The 11,763-nt window shown below is 45.0% G+C and overlaps 1 non-coding gene across 1 annotated transcript; it reads right to left on the reverse strand.

Annotated features, from left to right (window-relative positions):
• Nucleotides 1-9,994: 9,994 nt before the first annotated feature.
• TRNAG-GCC (transfer RNA glycine (anticodon GCC)) lies at nucleotides 9,995-10,065 on the reverse strand. Its single transcript has one exon. It is a non-coding gene; the product is annotated as a tRNA-Gly (tRNA).
• Nucleotides 10,066-11,763: the final 1,698 nt, after the last annotated feature.

The following is an 11,763-nucleotide window of genomic DNA, read 5'->3' on the forward strand; positions in this document are numbered from 1 at the left end:
GGCAGCTGGCCGACGACGACGACGACGACTCCCGTGCGTACGAAGTGTTCTTGCTCTTTTTTTCTGCTGGCACACGGCTTCCGATTGGTAGACCGGGTGTGGTATGGTGTTTCTAGGGTTCGATGATCGTGGAGTAATTAACTGGTAGGGTTAAATTTGCTGCGGAGAGCGCGTCAAGTAATCGACGACCGCGTGCCCGGCCGGCGGCCGGCCGGCGTCTGCGTTGTACCGTAGCGGCGAGTGATCATTCCGAGGGCTTCTTTTTTGGCAGATGGAGCTTGCTGAAGAGACAACGGGCGGGTCCGACGGTCGGCCCTTGGCTTGGCTGTCTTTGCAAACGTGACAGTTTAGAGCATCTCCTGCCGCGCCTCCAACAAGGTCCTTCAAGTGACTTTTCGATCGCCGGCGTCAAAAAATCGGCCCAGTCATGCCCCCAAGGGCCCAATTTTCGCCGGCTCGGGCCGAAATTGGCGCAGCGGACCCAACCCGAACCCGGCGTGCTGGGGGCGCTCGGGGGCGTCGGGCGAATCGTTTTTGGCGCGAAAGAGCCGCGGGCCCTCCTTGCCAGCGACTCGTCTCGCTTCTCGCCGCTTCGTCGTCCTCATCGCCTCGTTTCCCGCGGCGAATCAATGCCAAAGCTGTCGCGCGCTGCCGCGCCGGTCAGCCTCCGTCATTGATGCCTCACGGGCGGCGCAGTGAAGGCGTGACGACGCGCGTCCCCGCGCATGCCACGCATAAATGCGGCGGCCACGCGTGCGCGCGGCGCCTCCGCCTAATAAGCCGACCCCCAGCGCGCCGGTGGCATGCACAGAGTCTCCACCGCCGACGCGCCCTCTCTCCCCCTTCCTCCCTCTCCCCTCGCCGTCCCCAGTTCAAAGAAATGGCCGAATGCTTCCCAGGCGACGGCGCGACGGCGAACGGCTTCGGCCGCCGCCACCTTCACGAGGACGAAGCTCGGCTCCTATTTGAGGCCGAGTACCCGGTCCCGCCGGACATGCGGGTGCCCGGGGCGTGGAGAATCAGCGCCGGCGGGGTCCCGATGCCACCACCGCCCACCGGGGCGGCGCGGCGTGCGGAGATCGCGCGTGGCCGCGCTACGTCCCAGACAGCCCGCTCTGGGAGCCGTACTTCCGCCGCCGTCACGCCGAGCAGCTCGAGGCCACCAACGGTGTCGTGCCCTCCGGCAGGCTCAACTCCGAGGGGCGGCGCCGATGGTGGGGCGTGCCCGGCCGCACGTTGGAGGCCGTCCTCGAGTACATGGAGGGCGGCAACACGCCGAGGCTGGAGTACCCCGAGCCCCCGTCCTTCTCTCGCCGTCGTGGGAGCTCGTGGACGCCGAGGCGCATGGACCCCAGAGCGTCCTCCTCCTTGTCCGGTCGGTCGACGGCTCTCCCTGCCTCCGCCCCGTCAAGCCGGAGCCCCAGGACACGCCTGTCAGCCGGCGCACCCGTAGCTCCAGTGTCCGCATCGCCGACTCCACCCCCGCCTCGGGCCGCTTCGTCCTCGTCGCGCCCAAACCGGAGCCCAGCCTCCCCCCGGAGTACGAGGAGATAGCCCGGCGCGGCTTCTCCGACGAGGATGCCCTACGGTGGGCGCGCGACGACTACCTCCGCGACGAGATGGTCCGGCAGCGCCGGGCCCTGGAGGAGATAGCTGCCCGCAAACGTGGGCGCGAGGACGAGCACGGCGTCGTGATCCTCGACAGCGACGACGACAAGGACGCCGCCGGACCGTCCAACCCGCCGCGCCAACCGGGGGAGGGCTGCAGCAGGGACGGCGGCCGCGGCGGAGGCGACGACGATGACGACGACGACTGCACGCGGTTCTACAGCCTCCTCGGCATGTAGAACTGCAAGGGCGGCTGGCGGCAAGGGAGACGACGAGGAGCAGACTAGTAGCTTTTTTTTTCTTTTTTGTAAAATATTTTAAATATGAACGAACTTGCCGAAGTTTGGTTTAATTTGCGCCGTGTTTGTGACAAAATTTAAGTTTTCAAAAAAGCGTGGGCGCCGCGACTGGGGGACATCTCGCCCCCAGCACACGGTTTAGCGCCGGTGCGCCCCCAGGCCTCCTGGGAGGCCAGCGGCTGGAGATGCTCTTACTCAATAACGCACGCAGGTAAAGTAATCACTCGTACATACGCACATACACTCATTGCTATGAACACACACATCCTATCCCTATGGGCACCTCTTAAAAGTTGAGTCACATCATCTTAACATTGACGAAGTCGTCACAGACAGCTTCGTAATCGACGAAAAAGTCTTCTTTCACTAAACACACATCACAGGAAGGCCTAAAATGAATTCTCATAAATTGCGAGCACCATTGTCAAGTCTGAGACTTGAACTTGATGCCCCCCAAGACACCTTTTTAGGCTCGGTTTTAGGTTCGGACGACGCTTTTTGTCAAAAAAAAAATGGCCCAGCCACACCCCCAAAATGTTGAAATAGCGCCGGCAAATCTAGGCGAAACCCAGCGCGTCGGGGGGAGGGGGGCCACCGGCGGAAGTTTCGGCGAATCGTGTGTCACCACATGTCTTTTTTTGGCCCACTTAATCATTTTCCTCGGTTCAGTGATATTCTTGGGGCTCCAACAGCTGGAGATGCTCTAACCATTCAACCACGGGTTGGTATGCAATACTTTTTTTGTTCAACAGCTACGGCACGCATGTTCAGCAGTATTTTTTTTTCACGAGGACTATACCCGTCTCGCTGCAGGTTATTCTGCCACGCGAGGATACTGGGCCGGACCATTTAGTCTGGTTTTTCTTGTTCTCTAGGTTTTCTATTGAAGATGCTTGCTCGTTGCTGGGCTTTTTCATTGTTATACTGATTTTTGTCTGGTTTTCTTTAGTTTTTTTCTGGTTTCTTTTGTTCCTTCACTAGTTTTCTCTGTTTTCCTTTCTTAGTGTTTCTTCGGTTTTCTTTGTTCATTTTTTATTTTCATACTTTTTCTTTTCTTTCTTTTTAAATTTGGGTTTTTTTGTGTCTCTTTTTTGGTTTTTCTTCCCTTGCTACAGTATCAGGTCAGTCTGGAATTGTAGCCTTGTTTTCACTGTTTCTGTTGTTTTGTAATGGTTTTTATCGGGTTTTTTTCCTTTGGTTTTCATTTGTTTCCACTGTTTTGCTCTGGTTTTCTTCAATTTTCTTCGGCTTTCACTGTTTTCTTTGTTTTGCACCAGTTTTGTTCGGTTTTCTTTATTTATTTATTTTTCTTTTTTGCTTTGTTTTTCTTCATTTTTTTCGTTTGTTTCTTCTATATTGTTGGGTTTTTTTCCTTTTGTTTGATTAAAATTTTACTCCAAATACATGTTTTGATGTTCACTATTGTTCATACATACTGGTACTTTTTTGTATACATCTGAAACATTATTTTTATACATATTTAATATTTTTGAAATACATGATTAATATTATTATTTTCAAATATTGTTTTGATGTTTGTTCTTTTCGCACACATTTGTAAATTTTTCTGGATAGATCAGAAACATTATTTTTGTACACGCCTTGCATTTTAAAATACACTAGTTGGATGCCCGTGCGTTGCCACGGGACAGAAACATTTATAAAGGCAATAAGCGATCAAATTACAACAATAGTAAATGCTCAATGCATCTCCGGATACACGCATCATGTGCCATCTCCTCTTAAACTCTGCCCCCAAGCGAGTATTGAGGTAGGAGACAAACAATATGGTCATGTACTAAGAACCTCACATTAACATGGATGCCTGTTGGTAGCAGTGGCCATGATAAACAAAATATGGAAATCGTGCTTGGGTTCTTCCCATGATTGTTACTCAAACCACGTATCTTTCTTGCCTAATGCATTCCACTCGAGCGTAAAAAAAATCCATTACTTACCTTCTGTTGTTCTCTTTGCATCATGTACATCAAATACAATAAGATTGTCTAATGAGGGTTAATCTAAGTGATATGCAACAAAGATCACGCAACAAAATGAGTCACTAATACACAAACTCTTTATCTGAAACATGGCTTTATTCCAACATTATAAAAAGGCAATTGCAAGATTACATCCGGCTGGCTACAACTAAAAAATAAAACAAAATAAAAAAATTGCACTGAAACTCCACAACTTACAAGTTCATTTCAAACAGAGTTGCTTTCCCCTCCGATAAAACTATCTGTTAGCACAAGCTTGAGCATCACCACTTTCAAAAACCAGAACAGAGAGGACCAAGTGTTGTCATATATATAAGAGAGCCCTTGTTTCCTGTCTCCTACAAATTTCAAAAGAAGGGAGGAATTTGACCATGCCCCCCACACCCTGAACCTCCAACCGGAATATCAACCATATTGCCGTTCTCCGGCTGCCTTCCCATGCTCGACCCTGCGAGCTTGCCTGACCTTTTCTCTAGTGCATCTTTGTAGCCATACTAACCTTGCTGTATAAACCTATAATTGCGGCCATGCCGCTAAATGGAGTGTAGTACGGCAAGGACATCGTGTCGATGTCTGACGCGACCTTGGTATCCGTAAAATGATGATGTATTCCCTACAGGTTCTCTTGCCTGTTAGAGTCGTCCGCCTTCCAGTCCGTTGCTACTATTCGTCCAATGTGTAGCAAAGGTTGGTGTCGCTGACGTATCACTATGTCTGTCTAGTTGCGAGAGTAGCAAAGGTGAAATATGTTAGATTGATGTTGTTTGAAATTAAATGGAAAATAAGAATACCACGTCAGTGTGTGACAAATAGCTAATAAATACATGTTGGAATCCTTCGAGGAACATGGGATGAATTGGGAGGACCATTCGTTCAAGGAATTGGAGTCGAGTGAATTGTTTTAGTTCGGCAAGTGTTTTTTTTAAACCTTGTAGTCATGCAAGTAGCCGACCAAAGTTCCATATAGCAAATTCCAAAATTTATGTCACCTCAAAGTCGAAATCATCAATTTTCAAAATCTGTGATGCATCACAATAATTCATATTATACATAAATAGAGCTTTGAAATATGACGAGCCTGCTTTGTAAAAAAGCCCATTAACTAACAAATTTTGATACTTCTAAAATATTTTAACATAAGCTGTGTATGGCGGCGCAAATCATTGTGAACCTGATATATAACAGATACAACAAGGAAACATGTGATAATGTAAGTTACCTTGTGAGAGAAACAAGCTTCATGTTGACTTCCGGGCACTTCAGTATCTTCCTGTAAGTTAGGAAATTGCCTCTAGAAATGGTCAACTACATTGCATAACAGAATAATCAAGACTCAAGAGCATCAGTTGTGAATGTTGCAAGATAGACAAAACTATACGGAGAAAAAGGATATATCACAGAAACCTAGCATATAGAAAGCTTTTTTTTCAAGAGCCGTTCATGTAATCCTTCTGAGGCTGAGCGTGTATTAAAATATCTCCCTAAATATAAGTCCCTTGATGTCTTTGTTGGTAAACTTTTCCTCGTTCAAGATCAAACATAATTTTTCAAAATTGGTTACATGATGGTATTCCCTCCACTTCCGCTAGGCCATGAAAATAGGGTGAAACCATGAATATATGATTTTGTAACGTAAATACAAATGGCGGCGAACTGGTCGGATCGCTTAAAACATGACCGTGAAAATTGGATGCGTACCACTTGCGTGCTTGGTCGACCCCGCAACCTGAAGCATCATTTCTCGCTTGCGTGCCGCTAGCCCTGAGCTATAAGCCACCACCATGCAGCGATCATAGACATGTGCAATGGTACAATAACACCGCATCCCCGTCCCGATATTCGTGACACACCAGCTCATGCCAACTGCTACCAGCGGGCATCCTATCTATTGGGATACCCCTCATAACCTGCAAAATCTGTAATTTAGATCTTAATGTGACTATAGAAATTCAAATATTCCATACATCTAGAGTAAGCTACAGTCGAACAAGCAACTGGAAGATGCAATTTACACTTCAATGCCTAATTATCCGGATTGGGAAATAAGATTGAAATAGTTATAAGGCGGTAAAATTCCCTCACCACTTCTGAAGTCCAGGTCTTGCGCTCTCTATATCAGCAGCCATGCTTTGATTGTAACTCAAACTGCTGACGCTGCAGTATCAATATCTATTTCACTCCCATCTTCATAAAAAGGTAACACCATATCAATGTCAAAACCTCTAAGCAAGAGAAAACTCCAGTTTAAGAAAAAATGTGTGAGTTAAAAAAAATGTGTGTAAAGATTACACTGAAACAAGTTGTAACCTCAGGGCGCCATCCCAGGACTGTCAATTACCAATTAAGCATCAGAACAAGCAGAATCTGCTTTGCCATAAACTTGAAACAGTGAAACTCAATTACAAATCAAAATCTGTAATGCAACACCATACAGTAACAGTTGGTTTGCACCAATGATCTAGTTACAAATTCCAATTCACTTCTAAATATTAGCCAGGCAATCCAAAATGATTTACCATGTCATCAAGTACACAAGGCACATTTAAACAAAGAAACAAATATCACAAAAGCACTAAATTTGAAGGCTGAATTACTATATCAGTAACGGGGAGAGGTAGCGCAACAAGGGGCACCACAGATCACATCTACCTTTAGTTGGAGTTATTATAGGTGGGTACCTCGTGGATGGGTAGGGCACCGGGCATGAACATCTTTGAGAGGTAGTAGAGGACTAAGACCAGGCTGTCGTCTAGAGCTTGGGCCGCATCTCCTCTCCCTCATGTTCTTCTTGCCGCCTTCAGACATCCTCCATCTCAGGCGTTTTAGTGGACTTCGGTGACCGTCTCTAGTGGAGAGGCGCCGCCGGCGGGGTTGGGGATTGGGTTGGGGCTAGACTGGTCGCGGATGGATAGTTGTGAGACCAGTGTCCTTGGCAACCCAACTTGAAGCTGCTCTCGGCATCGTTGCCTGCCACCACGATAGACGGTTGGGGTTAGGGCCTGGGTAGGGCGGGGAGCGAGGTGGAATTGGGGATCGGGTGGGTCGAAGCTCGATTGGGAAGGGATTAGAGAGAGAGGAAGAACCGACGATACAGGGGTCATGGTGACGGGGCTCAATGTCCGCCGCCGCCTCCACCACCGCAGCTCGCGTAACTCTCCTAGAACTCCGTCGCCGCCTCCACTGTCGTGGCTGACCACCACAAACTCCCTCCCCTCCATCGCACGGGCCGTGGTCATACCACCCCGTCCAGGGCCGGTGTCGATCCCGACCATGGCTGCCATGCGGGCATGGCCAAGGAGGCGGCCATGGCGAAAGGTTCATGGGTGGGGCGGCATATCACCGATGGGGGTAGAGGGAGGCGCAATCAAGGAGGAAGGGGCCGTCCGGTGGTCGTCGGAGAGGGTGGCGTTCGAGGTGGGTGGTCGTGGGGATGGGGTGCGGGTGGTTTGTGTTTTGGGGGAGGGAGGATACAGATCGGCAGTTCAGGGGAGGAGGCGGAGAACGTGCGTTGTTTCAATTTTTTTCGCTGTCGAACGTGGGTTTTCTCTCTGCTATTTTTTGTTGCGGGGTCGAGGGAAGTTGAACCATCGAAGGAAGGAGGTCGAACCATCACGACGTTCGATCCTCCTTTAATAATAGAGATGATTAACATTATTTTCAAATACATTTTTTGGTGTATATTTTTTCATACACATTCTATCATTTTTTGTACACATCTGAAACATTATTCTTATATACATGTAAGATTTTTCAAGTAAACATTTTTTAATACACGGTAACATTTTTTAAGTAGTTTTGAACACTCTTTCGAATACACCGTAACATTTTCCATGTCAGGGAGTGGATTGGTTTTGTGTTCATGTTCGGCCTACTTGCACGTGAACATGGTGCTCCTACACTTGATAGACAAATCTCTAAATTCATGAATATTTATCAAATCCGTGTCTTTTTAAAATTATGGGTTTTTTAAATCTAAGAAAAAAATTCTAAAATTATGAACATTTTTAAATTCAGGAACCTTTTATGAATTGAGGGAACCATTTTTTGTGATCGTTACTAAATTTATGAACAATTTTTATTTTTAACAATTTTTTAAAAGTTTATGATTTTTATTGGAACATTTTAAAATCCTATCCGTCATTTCTTCAGTTTTTCTTCCTCATTGTTTTTCATTCGCTCATTTAGATGGCCCGAGGCCCAATAGGGGGACTGGCCAGCCAATCAAAGCGAGCACCAGGGGAGTGCGTATTTGGTCATCCTTCGACGTGTTGTGCGCTGAATAAGACCTCCCATGTGTGATTTATTTCACTGTCGCCGCTTTCTCCGTCTTCCCCGTCGGGTTCCTCGGGCAATGGATTTATTGTGGAAAACATATGTCGTGCTGGCTCTTGGGGAGAGTTAGATCGGAAAAACCAGGAGCTGGAGATCCAGGCCAACATGAGCACCCATCGAACAGTGTAGCTAGCCCTTGTGGCAGTAAATTTACATGTGCCAGCAAATTATGGAAGATAGAGAAAAGAAAGGTCCATTTCGACGTATATGGTCTGATAGTCAATTCGGTTTACGTAGGATGAAAACGATGATACATCTAAACACCAACAACTAGCGATGGAAACACCGAACCAAGCACGATAAACCGATAAATCAGAAATATCGGTCAACTAGCGGTGGTAAAAGTGCTCTCCTTGAATCGTAACACTTCAGAAAGAAAAAACTTAGGACCGAGAAACGGCAGCAAAGCGGACCTTACGCTCTAGTAATTCCAACCCGCATGGCGGTCTTGACACTATATTGAACAACAAGAAGTTTTGTACAGGCTAGCAAGACGTGTATGCGGCGACAAGCCGCACGATGCAGTTGTTCTGAAAGTGGTTATTGCTAGTATTATAATTTGATTCGTTGTTAGATTACACGGAATGAGGGATAGAAAATGATCTATCTGGCTGAAATTTACTCCCTCTATAACGCTCTTATATTTCTTTATCTAAACGCTCTTATATTATTTTACGGAGGAAGTACGTAACAACAATCACAGTACAAAGAGTTCTAACTAACGCTTTTATCAGGAAAATAACCAACAACCATGCACGGTGATTTTGCCATAACATTATTGGTAACTACTCCGATTTGATATTATATATATAACTGGACGTGATACATATTGTCCATATAACTTTCAGAAACATTTCACAGCATGCCCTGGCAACTTTGGTAGAACATGCATGGTCATTTGATAGAACATTATTCGTAACTATGGGATAACTGAAACTAAGCAAGGAGAACTTTCAAAAGAAAAAATATGTATGTAATGACTATGAAACAACTGCCCAATAACTGCAATACAACTACCATGGTAATTTGATAGACTGTGTGTAGTGTTGGGAAGAATTTATCTAGAAATGTGACCCTGTTGCAGCAATAGGGTATCTAAAAATAATGAATCGACTCCAATACATCTAGTCAAAATTGGTACATCATTCAGGAAAGTGGAGAAATTTGGTGTTGGAAATAAAAACTCCCCAAAAAAATTGTCAAAAACCGCCACAAAAATCCATCCCTGTATCTGACAAAAAAGAAATCCATCGTCTTTACCTCATCTAACGAAACCACAAGGGTGCATTGTCGAAACACGTCGGATTTAAAGCCGTATTTCGCCGGATTGAAACCCACCGCACCTCCCTCCCAAGTTGTAGAACATTATCCAAAATCGACCCCGCATGAACCAAAACCGATTGCCAGTAGAGGGGATGAACCACACTTGAAGTTCTAGGGTTTGTCCTAAGTCAAACTTGTTTAAGTTTGACCAAATCTATAGAAAAATATATTATCACCTAGATCATCAAACTAGTCTCATGAGATTATTTATGAAATGTATTTTCACACTATGTGTATTTGGTGTCGTAGATCTTACCACATTTTTCTGTAGAATGGAACAAAGTTAAACAGGTTTGACTTAGGATAAACTTATAACTTGATTTATTTTAAAATGGAGGGAGTAAGTTTATATCAACAGTCAGACAGTGACATTAGTGACAAGGCCCAGGGAACAGTGACAAGGTCCAGGAAATGAAAAAAATGCATAGAAGTTGCACCAGCCGGGAATCGAACCCGGGTCTGTACCGTGGCAGGGTACTATTCTACCACTAGACCACTGGTGCCTTTGATGCAAATAAATTGTTTGAAAAACTGAACATCTGAGAGCTAGCAATCCTTTGGTTGGAATCCATATAGTACCCTGTATCCATGTATCTCAGTGTTGGCAACTAAAAGCTTTTAATACGTACATGTCGGATCCACATACTACATCACTCTAAGGGAAGATGCCAACCTGTCATAATGAAAGACAGGAAGTTTACCTCATTGCAGACGAGCTACCCTGACATGGCACATAAATCAGAAGGAACTCATTCGGAGAAAATCTGTTATGGGCAAACAGACCACGATACATTTGTTTCCACTTCTCTTCTGGAGAAAAAGGCCGAAGCCCAAACTTTATAAATATAAAACCAAATAAATGGCAGAGTAGCATACACATAGAAACAGAGGTCCGAACTATGCCGTGAAAAGATCCATTAAAGCATACAGCATAGGGGCACAACATCCCTTGGTAATGAAGCCTGCCCTTAGTAATGTCCATGGATGAAGCCTGTAGCAAATGAAGCCTGCCTTTTGGTAAAAAAAATTCGAGCAAGTAGCAAATGAAGCCTGCCCTTGGTAGTTATCTGGTTGACGCCTTTCAACCGACGGATCATGGATGGATGCTCCAGCTAAAATGATGGTGTGATGGTAGTCCCTGCACTATATGTTTTTGAGGATGATTTTAAAACACCTCTATGTGTGTGGGATGCTTGGCTGTGCAACAAGTTCCTTTCGCTTTTGCTGGTAGTTTATCGCCTTTTCCTTCTTTTGGTTAGTTATAAAATGAAAATGCAAGGCAATTATATACAAAGTAAAAGTGCAATAGTTTGTATGAAAAAGATATATGAAAATTTTCACAATATGTAGGGCATATTTGCTAACAGATCTTGTTTACTCCATTCAAATCTGAAATCAATTGAACAAACAGCAATAGAAAATAACATGCACAGAAGGAACTGAGAATCATACCTGCCGTGCCCATGGATTGGGATATAAGAAGTCAATTCACGGTAATTAACATATATACTATATGAAATTGTTCAACTGACAAGCATACCTCTTCCCGATACAACATCTTTCAACAAAATTACGATAACAAGCAAGTTATAAAAATATATTGTTCCTTTTCTGTGCTAATTTGGAAGATCACCCCTGAAAATTGAAAAGGGTGAATGTCAAGGTACTTTTCATGCCGAACATGCATAAAGGTTAAAATGTATTCCCTCTGTAAAGAAATATAGTGATCTAAACGCTCTTATATTTCTTTACCGAGGGAGTACCAAACTTCAGAAACATGATCTTACAGCTCACTTGAACAATTTGGCTGACAGCAAAATGGCCGATGCAAATCTAGCAAATACCTGACATGCAAACTTTGTTTATCAACCAGCACACAAGATCTTGTTGTGCATAGATTAATACCCAGGAAAAACAGAAGGGGCTCAAAAAACACCATTCAGGACTGCACTTACTTCATGTGTCAATAATTCCAAAAGAGGATATCTGATGCAAGCTTTTTCTATTTGAAAATAATATTTGTAGATCTGGCCCTCAATAATTTTGAGATGTGCTATTATGACCATCACAATACCATGGGTGGAGCCGCCCTTAATTTTTCAGTTTACCACAGTACAAATTTCATACATGAACTAGCTTTCTAACCATCTAAACTATGAACACTTAACAAAACTAAAACCCATAGATGACCACAGTTGGCT

This window comes from Triticum aestivum, chromosome 3D, assembly GCF_018294505.1.
Source record: "Triticum aestivum cultivar Chinese Spring chromosome 3D, IWGSC CS RefSeq v2.1, whole genome shotgun sequence".
In the NCBI taxonomy this organism is placed as follows: Eukaryota; Viridiplantae; Streptophyta; class Magnoliopsida; order Poales; family Poaceae; genus Triticum; species Triticum aestivum.